General features: G+C 36.5%; 1 protein-coding gene across 2 annotated transcripts in view; it reads left to right on the forward strand.

The window, feature by feature from the left end:
• Positions 1-18,269, forward strand: part of LOC107085319 (transmembrane protein 132B-like) — a 333,447-nt gene that overhangs the window by 252,566 nt on the left and 62,612 nt on the right. The window lies entirely within an intron of this gene.

The following is an 18,269-nucleotide window of genomic DNA, read 5'->3' on the forward strand; positions in this document are numbered from 1 at the left end:
ATATATATATATATATATATATATATATACATACATATAGTCAGCGTAGGTGTCTAAGGTAGGAACCATTGCAAGGGGAGAACACAGGTTAGTGACCACGTCAATCTGGGGGAGGAAGATTATGAACGTGTGAGTCACTAACCTGGTCTTTAAGTTCAGTTCCTTGCCCAGAGGAAAAGGTTGGTTACACCCGGTCTGCTGCCGATAAGATGCGGCTGCCCAGAGAGCCCCAGACGTTGAAGCCCTGGAGGCTGGAGAACAGGCAGGAGATCAGATCTGAGCAAACAAAGGAAGGCAGGATAATCCAGAGGGCGAAGGCCAGCAGATCAGAGATATGAAGAGGTACCAATGGGAAATCCAGGACGGTGTCAGGAATCATTTCCAGGTTCAGTAAACAGGCAGAATCCAGCAGGAGTCTGAAGAGGTCAGGTAAACAGTTCAAAACGAGAACAGGCAGGGTCAGACATCCTGACGCAGAACGGGTCAGGATCAGGTAATCAGTAAACACTAAGACATGCCACAAGACTCTCACCAAGGGCTCAAAAAATCTGGCACTGATGACTGGAAGAAGGCAGGTTAAATAGAGACTGGAGTGGGTGAAACAAATGAGCGGTAATGAGAAACTGGGCGGAGCTAGGCAGGTGAATGGAATGAGTAATCAAGCTAGACATCAGTGCCAAGGTCATGACAAAATTGGGCATGAGAACATCTGCTATATTGCATAAACTAGAAAAAAATACATAAAGCAAACATAACTTTTTCTCTTTGTCGATCTGTCTGTCTATCAGTGTGACTGTCTATCTTCCTTCCTGTCACACGCACAAACATGTAGTCAGCTACCAGCTGTGTGAATGCTGAGAGGGAAACGCTGTACTATAAATGACAACTTCCTCTGAGCAAACTGTGGAAATTGTTCCTCCATCTTATTTTATTTATTTTTTGCTCTTCTCCCATTTCCGTCTCCTTTTTTTTTTTTTGCTATAGCTTGTTTTCTCCCAGGGGATGTTTTCTCTTTTTGTTGCCAGCGGTGAAAGTCTTTTGGCACATGTGTACGTGTGTGTTTGTTCTCCATTGTCCTCTGAATTTCCCCTGAGACCACCACTTTCCCATAGTACTCTTTGATAAGACACCGCTGTCTTCCTAGCACTCTCTACATGGTGTTCAGGACCCTGTGTGTGTATAGATTGTATATTGTAGCTTTTGCCACTTTCTTGGAGATATTTTTTCAGTCTTCACCACCTGCCTTCCTTCAGAAAAACAAACCAGTAAGGGGTCATCTCTTTGGTTTGGTTTGCAGAACTATGTGGAGGCCAAATTCCACATAAAAAAGATACATTTTAAAGAAAAAAGTTGAATTTTCTTTGAAGCCATGCTTTTTCATGCTTTGATATAGAGGTTTCTGCCAAAGCAATTAATGCAGATCAGTGAACTGCATTAATTCACATATTGGTCTCTGCATTTTTTCAGTCTTAACGTTAATGCAGCCAAAAATAATGGTGCATTCACACTAAAAGCAGTTACAGCAAATTATCTGTGTTGTTTACTAGCTGTTGTGCGCTTTAGATTTTACATCTCATCCTATTTTTCACATATTTTCACCCCAAAGTAAACGGCAAACTTGCTTTGATAGGTCGGCAAAATAAGTAGCTTCTATCCACTTGCCTGTTGTCTGTTTAACTCAACATTTTGGGTTCTCAATGTTACCAAGTGCAGAAGCTATGGCTGGTTCACCATTGCTCCCCATTGTACTTCCATCTGTCTAGTACGTGGAACTGTTATCCCAATTTGGTGATTGATCACTTGGAAGACATTAAGTTAAGGAGTTACTTTGGAGCTCAGACAGGAACAGCAGGGGTGCAAGGCATGTAGCCAGGCAGACAGCACTAGAGCTCAGTAGAGGTGGCAGACCAGGCCAAGCTCTAGAGCTAAGGGAGGACAGCAGGTACGCAGAGCAAGAGGCCAGCCAAGACCAGAGCTGGAGCTCCAAATTGAAAGATACATGATGAATGATTTAACAAAAAATGTAAATGTTTTCTTTTAAAGCCACCCACAACCTTCTAGAGCAGGGATGTCAAACTGGTTCCAGAAAGGGCCGTGTGGCTGCAGGTTTTCACTCCAACCAAGCAATAGCACACCAGACTCAATTTATCTAATCAAGTGATTTCAATCTGAATATGATGACTTGATGAGATGACTGGAGTCTGGTGTGCTATTGCTTGGTTGGAAAGAAAACCTGCAGCCACACAGCCCTTTTTGGAACCAGTTTGACTTCCCTGTTCTAGAGGATTCCTTACCCCATCCTATGTCAACAGTAATTTTTCTATCTTCCATTTTGCTCTGCTACTTTATCCTACCTCACAACCAGTGTTGGGACTAACCTGTCATTAAGTAACACATTACACTAACTACATTACTTACCAGTAGTTTATTAGCACTGTAACTAATTAGTTTATAAAATAAATTATTATGTTATGCTCTTTATTATGATTTTAGACCCATAATAATTTTCAATAAAGTGTAGCAGCCATTCAGAAAGTCCAGCCAAGGGCCCATCAAGGAAAGTGGGGAAAGTTTGAATAGCTACTACTGTATACAAGTATCAAGCAGAACTTTATGGCTACAGTCATAGCGGCCTCCTTTTTAAAGCAAAGCTGAGGGGCAAAAAAACAAATAAAAGATAGTTACATGTAGTCATTACTAACCTTTTAAAAGATTTTTTATTCGTTACTTACCATGTACGTATAAATAAGGACTACACTTTAAATTATTTATGGTATCAATTGATAACAAACACCTTATGTTCCACAACTGTGCCACTAATTATATTTAAAATTCCAATATTAGGAAAGATTTCCAAATTCTTTGACACTTTGTATCATAAAAAGTAAATGCATAGTTACTTTGGCTAGTAATGAGTTGCTTTTCAAGCAACTTGCCCAGCATTGCTCTAAACCACATCTATTTCCTGAAATATTGACAGGAAAGCTAAGACTTCTGAACGATAATCACTTTGCTTGCACCAAGGTTTTGTTCAGCTTTTATTTTGATCAATCTGCCCTAATCAGTGTTGTTTGCATGACTAGAAATGCATCCTTTACATCACTTTGCATCACTTCGCTCCTGCATGTGGCGTTACATAGGGGTAACATGTAATTTAATCACTCTATTGGCACTTGACACCCCATAGAAATAATGTATGAATATGAAAACGTGCAACTGTTTGCCAATACTTGCATTTTAAATTTTCCAATGGCAAAACTGACCCAAAACAAAAAAACCTAAACAGGAAATTTGGGATCTTGTTTAGTTTTCATATTTCCATATAGAGACACAGATCAACATTTAGATAATTTTGTAGGGCTTTTTATGATTTTCCAAAATATACTGGAAACAAACTTTTTAAAAATGTTGTCTATTTATGGCTTTTTTACATTTAGGTAGTCTTATAAGATCATTACATAACACTCTATGAACTCTAATAAACTTTGGTAGGATGTCAAGTTTTAATGTGTGAACATTGTGTAATAACTGTCTACATTATAGCATAAGCTAATTTGACAGTGTGTGACCGATCATGGACTGCACCTCTCTTTCCCGCTGAAGACAACAATCAATATGGAGAATGCTGACTCTTTGGTTGTTGCCTTAATGAGCATCAAATAAATTTGAAGCAAAGTAGAAAGAGGCCTAGAATGTGGACACAGTCATGGGAAAAAAAGCCATCCTGAAATGTCAGTTTTACACAGTGAGTTAGAAGTATGTATTAATTATTCATCTATTAGCAGTTAGTGTCTATTTTCAACTGTCATGATTTCTCAAACAATGTCTCTGGTAAAAAAAAAAAAAAAAACTACAGACACGTCATGTTACATTTAATAGCACTTGGGCTAACAACTGCATATTAGCTACTTAGGAGATGTACTGTAGATAGTAGCAACTGTCAATAGGATAGTTATTCTATATATGTCCCACTGTAAGATATTTATCACAGTTTATCTCTTTAGTAGCAAGATGCTTTTCATGAATAAAATGTTGACTTCAAAAGTGGGAGGATGGATGTATTTTTTAATATAACTAACTAAAGGCGGTTATACCATCCAATCACAGACATGATTCTGTGGCGCATCAGATGTTTATAAAATAAGCTTCTCAGGAGTGACAACGGTGATAGCCAATTGCACAAGAAAAGAGGATGGGCCAATCAGGAGCCTGTGGGTGGTCTAAACTCAGGAAAGCGGGCATCAGCTTGAGCTGTGGTTTTACGCTTGGTCCTAGTGCTTGATGCATGTCTGTGTACTGTAATGTAACATTGCTTTTGGACAAAAAAATGCATTGGACCCCAAAATATGTCAATGCTTACAATGGCTGTCCCTGAACCTGTCTCTTGATGTAATATTCTTTCATGGTTAGATGACAGATTTAGAGCCATCACCAAAGATTTATTTACGATATTCCTACAATGATTGCCAATATGTGTGTCTTATCCAACTATCTCAGAGTAGGCACTTAGGATCACAGTGTGCAATTATCTGTAAAAGGCATTCTGAAAATTCCTTTTTACATTTCAGTTCCCAGAAGATGCTAATTTTGCCATTTACCTGTGATAGTAATGGTGATTAATAATACCTGTAAAAGTTAACAAAGCAAAGGAGAAAACAAAAATCTATTTGAATTTTTGAAATAGTATTTTACCAAATCCTTCTTGAGTGTATGGAGAAATATCTCCAATGTTTCCAAGCCATTTGAAGTAGTATTTACTTTATATCCCACTTCATAAAAAGTAGAAATATCTAAACCCTGGCATGACTCCAGTCTGTTTCACACAGTTCATACAATTTTTGTTACCACCTGTGGTTTTAATAAAGCAGCCATTTACTCACCTCTTTTCATTCTTTTGATAAAAAAGGTCCTAAAAAGGCTCTTCTCCTGTGTACGTCAACATGAAGAAAGCAGGGACACAGCTAGGATTAAGCATGCCTCTAAAAAAGAAAAGGAAATATTTAGACCTATAATAAACAGATATTCCCAGAATAAAAGTCCTGCTGTTTGAGTTCCTATCAACAATAAATGTTCAACAACAAAATAGGCTTATTTTTCAGTTTATGCTTTCAAAACACCAAACAAACATACTTCAAAGTAATATAGAGGTTAATTCATGTTCGATTACAGTAAGACAAAACTATATTGCTAGTGGCTTTACTTAAACCCCATTAGACTTAATAAACGATATGTAAAATATCTGTTTAAAAAAGTAGCAGAATTGAATTGAATTTTACTGTGATTTAATATTACAAGGGGAGAATAGAAGAATAAATGAAAAAATATAATCCTAAACAATTAAAAAAATAAATTCAACCATTCTACTTGGAAAAATTTAAATTCTTGAGGAATAGGTAAGAAAATTTAGAGGTTTTTCACAATGTCAATCTTCTTACACAGATATACAAACCATATGATTGGTGGAGGCCAAGATTCTGTGTACGTTTAAATGATCACTTGCATGCAAAAGCAATTTTAAAGTGTTTAAAATTGCGATCTGGATCTTACACTGCTCCTAAGAATCTGCAAGAATATTAGGTACAGAAAATTGGAGGGAATATAATCCTGCAAAAACTGTGTCAGCAACCTCCATGCTTTTCATTTCCAAGCAGAACTCGGATCAGTCGATGATATTAACCACACACCACCACATTTAACTAGTAAGACATATAAAAATATGTATCATAGTGCATCATATAAGTTTTGTTTGAAAATGGGTTTCGCAAAGATGTACAACACAACACGGGGAAAAGGGAAACTTAGCTCCTTCAACATTTTATGCAATCCCTTCTTCTACTCACCCACATTCTGGACAGTCTGATGTCCTGTGTTTTTGAGCATCACTGCTATTTTTCACCCTGCTTCTGTCTCCCCTCCCAACGGAGCACAGGGCCAGTGGCCAGCTTTCAGAACCTGTATCGATGCGTTACTTGTCTTCCTGCATGTTGCAAAAGATCCCAAATAAAGTTAACAAGGAAGTAGCTGTGCCATTTTATTTTGGTTATTTTTAACTGCACATATCAGCTTGGAAAAACTGCTTGAGCTGAATTTCAGGAATGCAATAAGAGAACAAGCATGCATTTGCGTTGACAAGCAAAACCCAGCAGTTGCCAGGTGATTGGTCCGTTTAAGGCAATCGGGCAATCTGAATGGTCCATAATGATGTGAATGTGACAGGTTCACCATTTATTCTTTTACATTTTGGTTGTTTTTTAGTCCCAGTATACAGTGTTTGATGCATAGTATAACAGAAACGTCAGTGTTTCTTTCATAGAAGAAACTTATAATGATTCAGACCTCTGAACTAAGTAAAACTTATTTGGATATTTTCTCTATGGTGTGAATTGTTAGATCCTCCTTTTTGTAAAAATGTGTAATGACAACCCTTTGATCAAGCAGCCCCATACATACTTAAGTTCTATTTCTCAGTTTGAAAAAAAATTAAATTGTCAAAATCAACCTTTTGTTTCCTTTTAAGTTTCCTCAAAGGTAAACTCTATGCTGACTTCCTTTATTAATCTACTAGGTGTTTTTATCAAACTTAAGGGATCAAACACAATGCTATCATTTTTGTTGTTAGCAGACAATGACCCCCTTAGACATAAAAAGTCTTCAGCTAATCTTTTTTAACTGGGGGAGTTTGCAGAAACACCTGTACACAGAAGTTTATGTATTTTTACTTGGAAAAAAATACATTGAATTAGCGATTTAGCAGAGGCTCTGATCACTGATGGTTGTTGTAAATGCTTGGGTGGATTAATACACTAAGCAGGTAGAATTTAGATTTATTTCCCTGTTCTTTTACTTTCTTCAATTGGGATTACAAAAATAAGAAAAAAAATGGTGTATTCATTGCATTGTAAACTGGAAGTCCATGACCTTGTTTAGCAGTTCCACAGCAAATACTGTGACGTCATAGATAACAAAAAAAAAATTGATAAGACTGAATGAAATGAAAAACGTAACTCAGGCAGTGTATAGATATATTAAAAACATGACCTGGAGGGGCTAAATAATTTGGATTTTTTGAAACTGCAAGTACACAAAGTAAGTATTTAAAAGGTAAAAAATTGTGTTTTGCATGAAATGTCTCCTTAAGGCAGTGGTTCCCAAAGATTTTCTTCTGGGCCTCCCTTTGGATTACAATAAAATTTCCCCCAAAAAATTATTTATTTATTTATTTTTTTTCCTTCATTCATCCATACCCCCCCTGCAATGGCATTGTGCCCCCCCTAGGGGGCGCGCCCCACACTTTGGGAACCACTGCCTTAAGGTAATAACTCTTAGTAAAACTCTGGAGCCTCAGAAGGTTCCATAATAAGAAACTAAGCAAGCAGTGAAAATAGGAAAATATTTGCCTTTTAAACGTAAGGTTGTAAATGAGCCTCAAAATAAAATTCTTTCTTTTTATTCTTCATTTTTCACAAAAGTAAGTTCCATACTTACTGTATGCTCTGTGGGCTTTGAAGGTACAGAGGTAAAATATCCCTGGTTGATCCTAATAATGATGAAGATGTTGAGCCGTTACACCACACCAAGTGGAAGACACCTCCATATTTAGGAAACTTTTAAATGGTACCCATGTTTTAATTATAACATTTCTTCTTCTAAAATGAAAGCATTAACTCACCCTCCTCTCCTTACTGAAGCTAAGGAGTTACACAAAAATAGCTGCTTTGATCCTTTGCGTATTGTGGTTACAGTTGTGACAAAGATGGAAAGGATCTTGGCACTGGGTCCATTTAAGTGTCGCTGAATCTGTGTGTTTGCTTGTGCTTTCCCCTGGGTCATTGTGCCAAGTCCTTTGCATCTCATACTGTATGCTTCCCATGACTGCTACATGTATGTTGATCTGCACACAAAATTTTTGTTTCCCTCAGAAATGTAAAAACTGCAAACCATCCAATGCAATCCCATAGAAATCCCAAACAAATCAGAATTTGAGACTTTGGTGTGTAAACATAATTAGATAAATGCTATCATGAACACACTTTGTTCAGCCTTTATCGCCATTATTTTATGGTTTTGACTTTTTTTTTTTTTCTACATTGACCAAGATTGGATTCTATGTTTTTTAATGAATGCTTGAAAAGATAGGGCGGGTCAATAAGTTCTTCTAAACAGTTTTAAGAGTCCATTAGTGCCAGACAAGTTAGACACCAAAATGAGTCCAACCGTCACATCTCAGAAGGCACTCACTGCTGCCAGAAGTGTCTCCTTTTATCTGGGTTTATAGGCTAAGCCCCACCCTAGCTTCCCAAGCCGTTCCCTAACCAATATGACATAAAAGAGATAGAGATCTACCCGTCCATCTTATTTTTTAGCCAGCTGTTAACTTGCAAACAAGATGGAAAAAAAATACCAGTATTTAAACATTTTGAAGAGTTAAAACCGATGTTTTGTCAAAAAAAAAAAAAGTTCTTTCTCTTAAATCATGCTCTTATGCTCCATATTAGATTTTTTTTAAGATCATTGAGTTGTGAGATTTTTATACTTATTTGTTCAAAACAGTTTTATGTATTAGTTAAACACAAAGATTATACAAATATTCTTGTCTAAAGACATACAGAGTACATATGTAAAATTGGATTTACTAATTATTATTATTATTATTTTTTTTTTTTCAGGATAGTTACTAATCTTAATTGTATTATTTTCCATATCCCAAGTTGGGAAATGTGTAAAGTAGGGCTGAAACAATTAATCTGATCAATCATGTTGAATCGATTTTTTAAATAATCTTTAACTAATTAAGTAATCGTTAATTGTATCTGTATAGAGTATATAGACTGTAAATGTGCCTTTAGATGATAGAGTAACCCACTTAGAGCAGCAAATATATCAAAATTGTAAAGAAATATACAAACATTTTGCATTCAAGTAAAAACAAAAATGTTGTTTGTCAATATGTTCTATCCAGAAGTCCTTGAATGGAAAAGTTTTAGTTTCAACTGGTTTAATTTAGCAAAAAAATCTTCTTTGAGGAACCTTTTGCTATCTGGTTATTAATCAATTAATCAAAAAAATAATCAACAGATTAATTGATTTGTAAAATAATCATTAGTTGCAGTCCTAGTGTAAGGTTTTGAAAGCAAAAGGATTACTGTCCCACAGATGAGGACTTGTCAAGAAACTGCAAACGAATAATGAAATTAGACTCGAGACACAGTAGATCAACAGAAAGTCATGCTCTGTGGATCCACACAGCACTTCATTATTTATATGTTGTTGTGTGTGTCTATTTTTAGTTGTTATTTCTACATAAGCTTTCCTCATGGGAGATTTTTTTTTTAAGCAGCCTGTGTTTTATTAAATCTTTATGTTTAAAGTATTTCTGGCTCAAAAATATAGTGGTGATTGCCCTCTGTTTATTAAAAATAATCCAACAATCATTTCTTAATGCATTTTGAGGTACCCAGAGCCCAGAGTCCAGCTCTTATAATTTATTTTTCTCTCCTTTTAGTGAATAGCAGAACAAAAACTGATTTTTTTTGTTTACAGTACCTTATTTTACAAATCACTTTTCTTCAAAAGCTATTTAAACATCAATTTATAAGTTTGAAATGAAATTATATTTGCTTCATGGGTTTGCTTAATCCAAACCATTCTTAACATAAACACTCTTTAAAATTAGAAAATTATTAAAAATGCAATTAATTAATATTATAGCTAATAAAAACACTGTATTAGAGGTAACAATATTACTTCAGATGATTTTTTTAATACATGAATGTGTGTTTTTGTACAATTATCTTAAATGCAGCATTATTTGTGTATGACTGCACTTTATGGCTTCGCCATGAGGAAACGTAACTGAAAGTTATGGAAAATCAAGGACTTTTACTGTGTTTCGTTTGATTGGTTTTGAGTAACTCTTGTATGTCTTTGTATGCACAAGAGGACTGTGTAAGTTTTTTGCATCTTAGTGGTTGTGAGAGAGCTAACACCTGAATGAACCTGTCACTGCAGACACATTTCTTTTTCTGCTCCAGTGATTACACTGCACTGAAACACACTCAACAATTTTGGGATAGGTCTCAGTACTTGTGTGCTATCAAACTGTGTGCAAGGCATGGAGAGGAAAGAATTGTGTTGGTTGTGTATGGCCTATGTGCATGTATCTATGAGGGTGAGAAAGACAGAAATGAAGAATGAGAGTGACATGGCATTGTGTCTCAGAGTGAATGTGTTCACGCTTATACAAGCTTGGAGTTTTGTTCCAATGAAATTTTAAAGCTGGCCCAGTGCTAATGTGTCCTTTTAAATTAGGCAACGAAACAGAAAAGCCAAAAGTGACACTGACATATATATATATATATATATATATATATATATATATATATATATATATATATATATATATATATATATATATATAGCGATGTTATGAGATGAGCCAAGGCTTTGAGTTGTGTGTCAAGTACTGGAGGGGGCCTTTCCGCGTGGCACGTATCGAGGCTTACTTCATTTGGGGGAGGAGCCAAAATAGATGACGTCCAAAGCCTCGCCACCCAGCCATACCATGTGACCGCTTGGGGAAGTGGTTCAGCTCACCCGGAACTTCGGCAGGCATTTAAACAGCCTCAGTAGTCAGTCAAGATGTGGGATTTGGTGGGAGAGTTGCCGTCATTCGGATAGATTGGTTGGAAAAACAACCAATCTAGTTGGTTAAAACTAGTTTGGTTATATTAAACAATGTAATGATCAGAATTTGAGCAAGCTAGTGGTTACAAATGTAAGATTGATGTTGAGGAGCACTCTTGAGGTTGTTTGTACGAAACCCATCTCAGACTTTTGAAAGTTGCGGTAAAACATAAGTGTTTTGGATAATGTGACTAATTGGTATTGGTATAGAGTGGGTAAAAACACTGCAAAATGAGATTGGTTAGTTTACCCAAAAGATTGAACAAATAACTTCCAACCCGATTAAAACCAAAAAACTTTGGAAAAAAATGTTCAAATAAAAAATGACCAACACCTTTCAATTTGCTCATCATTACCCAATTTGCACACACACTTTCACCGTCTGCCTGAGCTTATTTTACTAAAAAGGCAAAAAAAGTGTACCTTAAATGATTTATCTCTTCTAAGACATTTTACACACAACAAACTCACAAAAGCTTTTATTACACAGACTAATCATTAACAATTTCAAAGGAACATAAATAGGCAAGAAAAACAAATTGCAAAAAAAAATAAAAATAAAAATCACAGATATTACTAACTGTAGTTATGCACTCCGCCATTAGGTGGCGACATGTTCACATAAAGCTTAATGAACTGTGGGGATTGTTGAAGCAGTTTGGCCAAACGGTTCAAATGGCTCATGAGGCTTCATCTCACCATTAATACTGATATCTGAATTGACATTTAAAAAAACGTCAGGCCAATGGAAAATAACACATTTGAGTAAAACAGTACCAATTTTATCCCAATTTTTTCAAATTCCTTAAACACAGCTGATTTAATTTACCAATACAGTATTTAGAGATTTTTTATTTTTTTTTTATGGACACTGCAGGTGTTTGTTTCCTCCTTTCTTGGTTTCTGACATGTTGGAAGATAATTTCCTGAGCCACATGCAGAATCACTCAGGAGACACTTAAAATTTAGAAGATTTATTTGCAGATTTCAACAGGAAACCACATTCACAGTTCAGTTCCTATGGAAGTAAATCGTCCGAAGTCTGCTTTCAGGCTTGTTTGGCCTTTGTTTGAAAGAACCGGGGAGGAGGTTTGGAGATCCCGTGACGATTGTCCTGGTCAGAGAGATTAAGAGCAAGTTCCTAACAAAGTTGTTTCTTTGGTGATCCACACGCTGGAGAGTGGGCAGGCAGATGAGGGAGTCAGAGGATACCACAAAGCTGCAGCTGGCAGCACACAGGTATTTCTTCCTTTAAAGATTTCAGAGATACACTGGAGATCTTCAAAGCCTGAAACACAGGTGTGGGAAAAAACATGAGACCGAAACGAAAGCCAAAACCACTGGGAAAAAACACAGGAGCTCAAAAACTGGCTGGAGATATCATCATAGATAATCATCCAGCAAAGAGTGATGATCCTGCAGCTCCCTTTTAAACACCAGTCAGTCTGATGAGAAGATTGCCACCAGGTGAGGAGAAACCAGAACTGACAGAACTCTCCAGCAGAGATATTTTCTAAAAACAGTAACTCTCACTCTCACACAAAAAAACAAACACACCTAACTCTTTCTTTCTTTCTTTCTTTCTTTCTTTCTTTCTTTCTTTCTTTCTTTCTTTCTTTCTTTCTTTCTTTCTTTCTTTCTTTCTTTCCACATTGCGCTTGAATGCGGCTGTGGGAAATTACTGAAACTACCTGAGCCGACTTGCATCTTTCTCCTGCCCTCAGTCCATTTTTCTTTCGGTCATAGTGCCCAACACAGGGGTACGAATCACCTGGATAACAGGGGTAAGGGGAAACAGCATTCTTGAGCTCAGGCAGGAGCATCAGACAATCAGTGTGAGAGCAGGGGTTTAGAGAGCTCCAGAAGATGGGCCGGCCTGCTATGCAGCCCTCTGGAGCTACGGAACCACAGTGGTAGCAGCTGACCCAGCAGAGGCTACAGCTGGCCTGGGCTCACTAGAGGCGAACCAGGGAGTTTCAAAACTGAACTCTAGAAGATCAAATTAGTCAAACAGGGGGGAGAGAGGTCCGAAGGCAGGGTAGAGTGGCTGTGGCGTACCATGTCAGGGACAGCAGGAAATCAGGACTTAATTAAAACGGGGGGTGGGGGACATGTCACTGCAGTCTGTCGCTGGAAATTACACATTGTAGCTTCAAGGGTGTGATCAGCAGAAGCAGAGTCATGGTGGTCAGAGCTACAAGAGGAATTGTTAAATTTTTTTTATTTCTTAAAATGTGCTTATCTGGAATACACATTGGTTAACGTTATATTGAAACATTAGTGCTTAAAGACTTGGCTGGTTTTACTTGAAACACTTACTCTATACAAACAGGCCACTGTATGTTATACTGATCAACATCTAATTTCTTTGTATTTGTTAGATACCATTACATCCAAATCTTATAGATACTTTGATACAAAACTATTCCAAGAGAGGGATTCTTTATCAAAAAACTAAGGCCCTCTTTAAAACCTGTAGACTAAAAAAAGAGGTGTCATAAGGAAGCAAAGTTGAAGATTGAGTTTTTTTTTCTATAGAATATATGGAAAGAAATGTATGCGTCTTGGAAAACTACGGATCAGCTCACAACGGCAAAGGATAGTAATGTATTTAAAGAAAAAAACAGCTAGGTTATTTCTTGTATAAAAGAGGTAATGTGGTTTAAAATAAAGGATATGGTTACTTGTTTACATGATCAGTTAAAACAGATGGTATATTGTACATGATCTGAAAACACTGTAACAACCGATATCAAAAATGTATGTTAGACTTTTACAGTGCCCTCTGCAGGAAATAAAACTGCAAAGCATACTGTGCAAAGGAATTGTTGGAAGGACCTCCTCAGGTGAGTGCTGCTGACAGAGTGGTCCAAGACCCAACATCACTCTGGAGTAATTAACGGCTGCTGTGGTACAGATGGCTCCTGGAAAATGCTCCATGATTGGATGCATTACCTGCAGACTTATACAAAGGCTTTTGGGGATACCAGGAAGCTGAACTGTAGGAAGTAGAGCAATAGTGCTTAACTGCACTCCTATGACCACCGCAGTATCATCATTATCTTGTCCTTTCATTCTTATCAAAAAATAAGGGCGGCATCGACGCTCTTAGATAACAGTAGACCAGTATCCTTTATCTGTACAGGCAAAGCTTTTTTTTTCTTCAACACTGCATGTCAACCGACTATCCTTTTCTTTACATAAACATTCATAAAGATCAGTTAATGTGTACCTGACAGATCAGTTATGGATACTTCTTTGTTAATCAGGACCCTATTTGGTATTTTTAAAGTAAGCAATAGTGATTGTGGAATTTATTAGTGGATACATGAAGTAGTTTTCTCTTTACAATGATAAAAAAGCACTTGGAGGGTGCAAACATCTGCCAGGCACCAAACTTACTTACAGTACACCTATAGCTAAAACTCGCACATGATCTGAATATTTACCAATTTTAAAAGAATTGTTCCTTAGCATTAGACACACTTTTTGTAATAAACAATTCCATAAAATCTGTCCTTAAGTCAGTCTTAATATTTTGTCTTCAGAAAAATGCCTCTGAACTTTTTGAGTCTGATGCTGTGGCTCTCAACAGTTACTGCTGCCACTAGTGATGTTAGGAGATGAGCCGAGGCTTCGAGGCGTGTGTCGAGTAACGGAGGGGGCATTTCCCTGAAGCGCGTCTCAAGGGGCGATTCATTTAGGGGAGGGACCAAAATTGATGACGTTTGAAGCCTCTCTACCATGATAACCTGGACTGCTTCAGGAAGTGGTTCAGACCAAACAAGAACTTCAACAGGCATTTAAACAGACTCACTACTCAGTCAAGATGTGGGAGTTTCTAGGGGAGTTTCTGTCAGTTGCAAAAAGTATGGATATATTCTAAGAATAGATTGGTTGGAAAAACCACCAATCTAGTTGGTTAAAACTATTTTGATTAGATTAAACCTTATAATAATATTTACATTTGTAACATTAGTGTTAAGTAGTATTGCTTTCCACTATGCAGTTACTATTGCTAGTGGCAATTTTGTGAAGCACTTTGTGACCTCTATGTCTGCGAAAGGTGCTATATTAATAAACATTACTTACTTATTTGCCTATGTAGTATTTTGGCTTATGTACTTTGTATAGGTTTGCCCTTGTACAAATATAGATTGGCTAAAAACACTGCCAAGTTAGATTGGTTGGTTTAGCCAAAAGTTTGGATGAACACATAACTTCAACCCGATTAAAACCAAAAACTGTGGAAAAACTATGTTTGAATAAAAAATGAACCTTTTGTTTTGCTCATCAATACCCGATTTGCAAAAAAAAAAATTCTTGAGCTTATTTCACTAAAGTGGCAGAAAAACAGTGTGAATTTATCACACCTTGTTACATTTAAACAGTGATCTATGGCACGTTTCGCCCTGCTGGTTATTAGGGAGACCATTGTTATGGTGAAAAAAAATATTTAAATATTTGGCAGATTTCGATTTGAATTTAAGCTGCTTATTAATCTTTTTCTATTCGTGCCATATGTACGCTGGCTCAGCAGTGCCAGCAATCCAATATATTAGATCTACAATTAAAGTTTCATACAGTATGAAAGTAAATCAAATGTCCGAAAGGAATTATGATGCAATCTGCCTTCAGTCCCCCACCACAGTCAGTATCTCCAAAATGCGTGTTCCCCATACGGAGGGGTCAGAGTTGATGGGAAGAACCATGCATTTTATCACCAAGTTTGTACTGTAAGTCAACATACGTAATTTTCAGGCCCCATGTTATGCGTACACAAGCTTTATATACGACCCCTGCAGGTAAATATGCTGGTCATCTCAGCCAGCTGGCCTAAAATTGAATGTACCCACCGTGGAGCATTATGGATAAAATTTAAAGGACCATTGTTGATTTCTTCTAGTCAGGGCAGGACTGGCTGAGAACTGCTGCTCTATATCTGCCATTGGATGAGGGACTCATTGACATCTCTGCATGAGTAACAGCTTTCAGGCTACAAATGGCTCACAGGCTGCTTCTCCAGTTTCAGACTGCCTTGGTTGGACACTACATATGTGCTTCTGAGGAAAGCCGGTCACCTTGGCTATGATAAACACCTTTTCTTGCTTCACTTGCAAGATTTAGATGTGACTGGAATAACATTCCTTTCTGGTCTGCTATGAATGCACAAAAGGTTTTTGAAAAGAAATACAGGTGCTACACCATTAATGTGGCTGTTTAAGAAGCATATAATTAGTTTATTGTCACCTCGAATCCTTTGTTGTGTTGACATGGAACCTAAGCTGAAGGAGGCTGGCTGTGTAAAACATGCCCTCATGAAGACCTCTTATGCGCGGCTCAATGAACTGTTAAACATAGTCTCAAAAAATGTTCCTCAAATTGAATAAGGATATTTGTGCCTCACACCCTGATCTATCTGTGCAATTGCCCGAGTTTGTTTCCTTCCTTGATTTTTTCTCCTAATTATAATTTGTGGCACAGTAAAGGGAAGCTTTATTGTCTCTTTGAACCCCTGTTTCAGGAACAAAAAGAAAATACTTTTTATTATTTAAGCATGGAGGTTTGTTGACGCCAGCGCATCCCTAAGAGGCAATGGCTACGAACTGTTATTTGGCATACTTCAATCCCGGTACTGAGAAGAACTGTGCTTCATGCTTTTAGGAGGAAACACTACAACATCTGTTTATTAAATGTTTTGCTTAACAAATCTTTTAAAATGTTAAGTAAACTTTTCCAGAGGTCTGTAATTCATATTTCCTTTCTATTGTGTTAAACATAGATCAGTACTTTTGTTTTTTTAGGATGTTAAAATCTGCAGTAAGGAAAATAATAAGAAAAAATATAATTCTTGGAAATTATTTGTTGGATAGTTTCTGATAAAAAAAACAAAAAAACAACTAAATATTTAACAATTACATAACCAACAAACATTTACAGATTTTGTAAATATTTGGGCTTTAAAAGATGTTTTTCTGTCAATGCTGAGTCTTTTTATGCTTCTTTTTAAAGGTCTCTACGGGTCTCGAAACCAGCCTTGGTCTGACAAAGATGAGAAAAATTGATTTATTTTCACTGTTTCTAAAACAGTAGCTTTTGCGCAATGTGAACCAACTAATTAAGTTTAGATAATGTGTATCTCTGAGTTCTTGTATTTATTAACTTTGATTTCAGTTCATTATGACAATTATTCGTTTAATAGAAATAAGTAATTTTGATTGATTAAATAACCACTATTCCATTAATTTTAGCATTTTGTGATGTACAAAAATCTGGTCCTGAATTATTGTCAAATCTAAACTTTCAGCCTCAGTCTTGTTCTGGGAAGGTCTGGTCTCGATCTTGGTCTCAGAAGAATCGGTCTTGGGCTTTGAATGTATAATGTTGCTTCAGATATGCCATTAAATATCATTTTGAAATACTTTCATTCAGGAAATACAAGGTATTTCACACAGATAGAGCATTTGTGATAGAGTCTTAACTCTGACTTTCTTCTATGTATTTTTCAGCAGTTTGAGGATAAATAAAATATGTACAAGTAGCATTTTAACATCATTTTCAGGATTCACCATCCCAAGAGCAGCTATGTGAGATAGAATGTAAAAGCAACTAGAAATCCCTTTACAGAGTACTCAAAGAAAAACAGCGACAGCATAATTTTTGGTTTTCTGAAACACAACTGAATAATACAGAGCATGGCAAGTGTCAGTGGGTTGATAAAAAAAAACACACACACAAAAAAAAGCCACTGGAAATCTGTGCTTATGCTTTACTAAATGATATCCTCTCCATTTTGGAATCCTATGCTCACATATTATTTACATCTGTAAATATTTCGGTTGTGTTGCTGACACGGGCTATAAATTTAGTGGATATTTTGCTATATAAAACTTAAAGCAGTTTTAATTAACACAGTTGACAGCTTCAATTTTATTTTATTTACATTATACTGACATAAAAAAGTGACAGATGTCACTGGGTAAACCAAATGCACAGATTGCAAAACTGAGTCTGCAGTTTCATAAAGCGTTTGCATTGATATTTCCACCAGTTTCATTTTTATTAGCCTATGACGCTTGTCATTTTATAAAAAATGTTTAAAACTTTTTTTTATAGGGCTGCACTTTTGTTTTATACTTGTGTAATCAAAATTACAAATAAAATCTGTCTAAGTCTAAGTTGTCGTGCTCCATAGGATAACAATGCCTGGTATTGCTTTGATTCAGGGTAAATACTAAACACAGAAATTTTACAGTTACACTGCACCATTATGACGTACCGCACCTTGCAAAATGTCATCAAAGAGCATTAAACAGGTTTAAAAATATTTCCAGGGTATCACTCATAGCATTATGCAGCTCTCTAGAGCAATGTTTCCCAACCAGGGTACGGATACCCCTAGTGGTCTGCAAGTGCATTGCAAGGGGTTCTTTAAAATATAGTAAGTTTTTCTTATATGTTTGAGTTAATCTTGAGCTTTGACAGAAATCCAAACCAAACAGCCTGGTATCAGCTGTTTTTCACATGGAGCTATCAAAGCAGCTCAGGTGTCTTATTGAAAACACAATAAATCTATTTAAGTCAGT

The sequence above is a fragment of the Cyprinodon variegatus genome, unplaced genomic scaffold (assembly GCF_000732505.1).
Source record: "Cyprinodon variegatus isolate N-32 unplaced genomic scaffold, C_variegatus-1.0 Scaffold121, whole genome shotgun sequence".
NCBI lineage: Eukaryota > Metazoa > Chordata > Actinopteri > Cyprinodontiformes > Cyprinodontidae > Cyprinodon > Cyprinodon variegatus.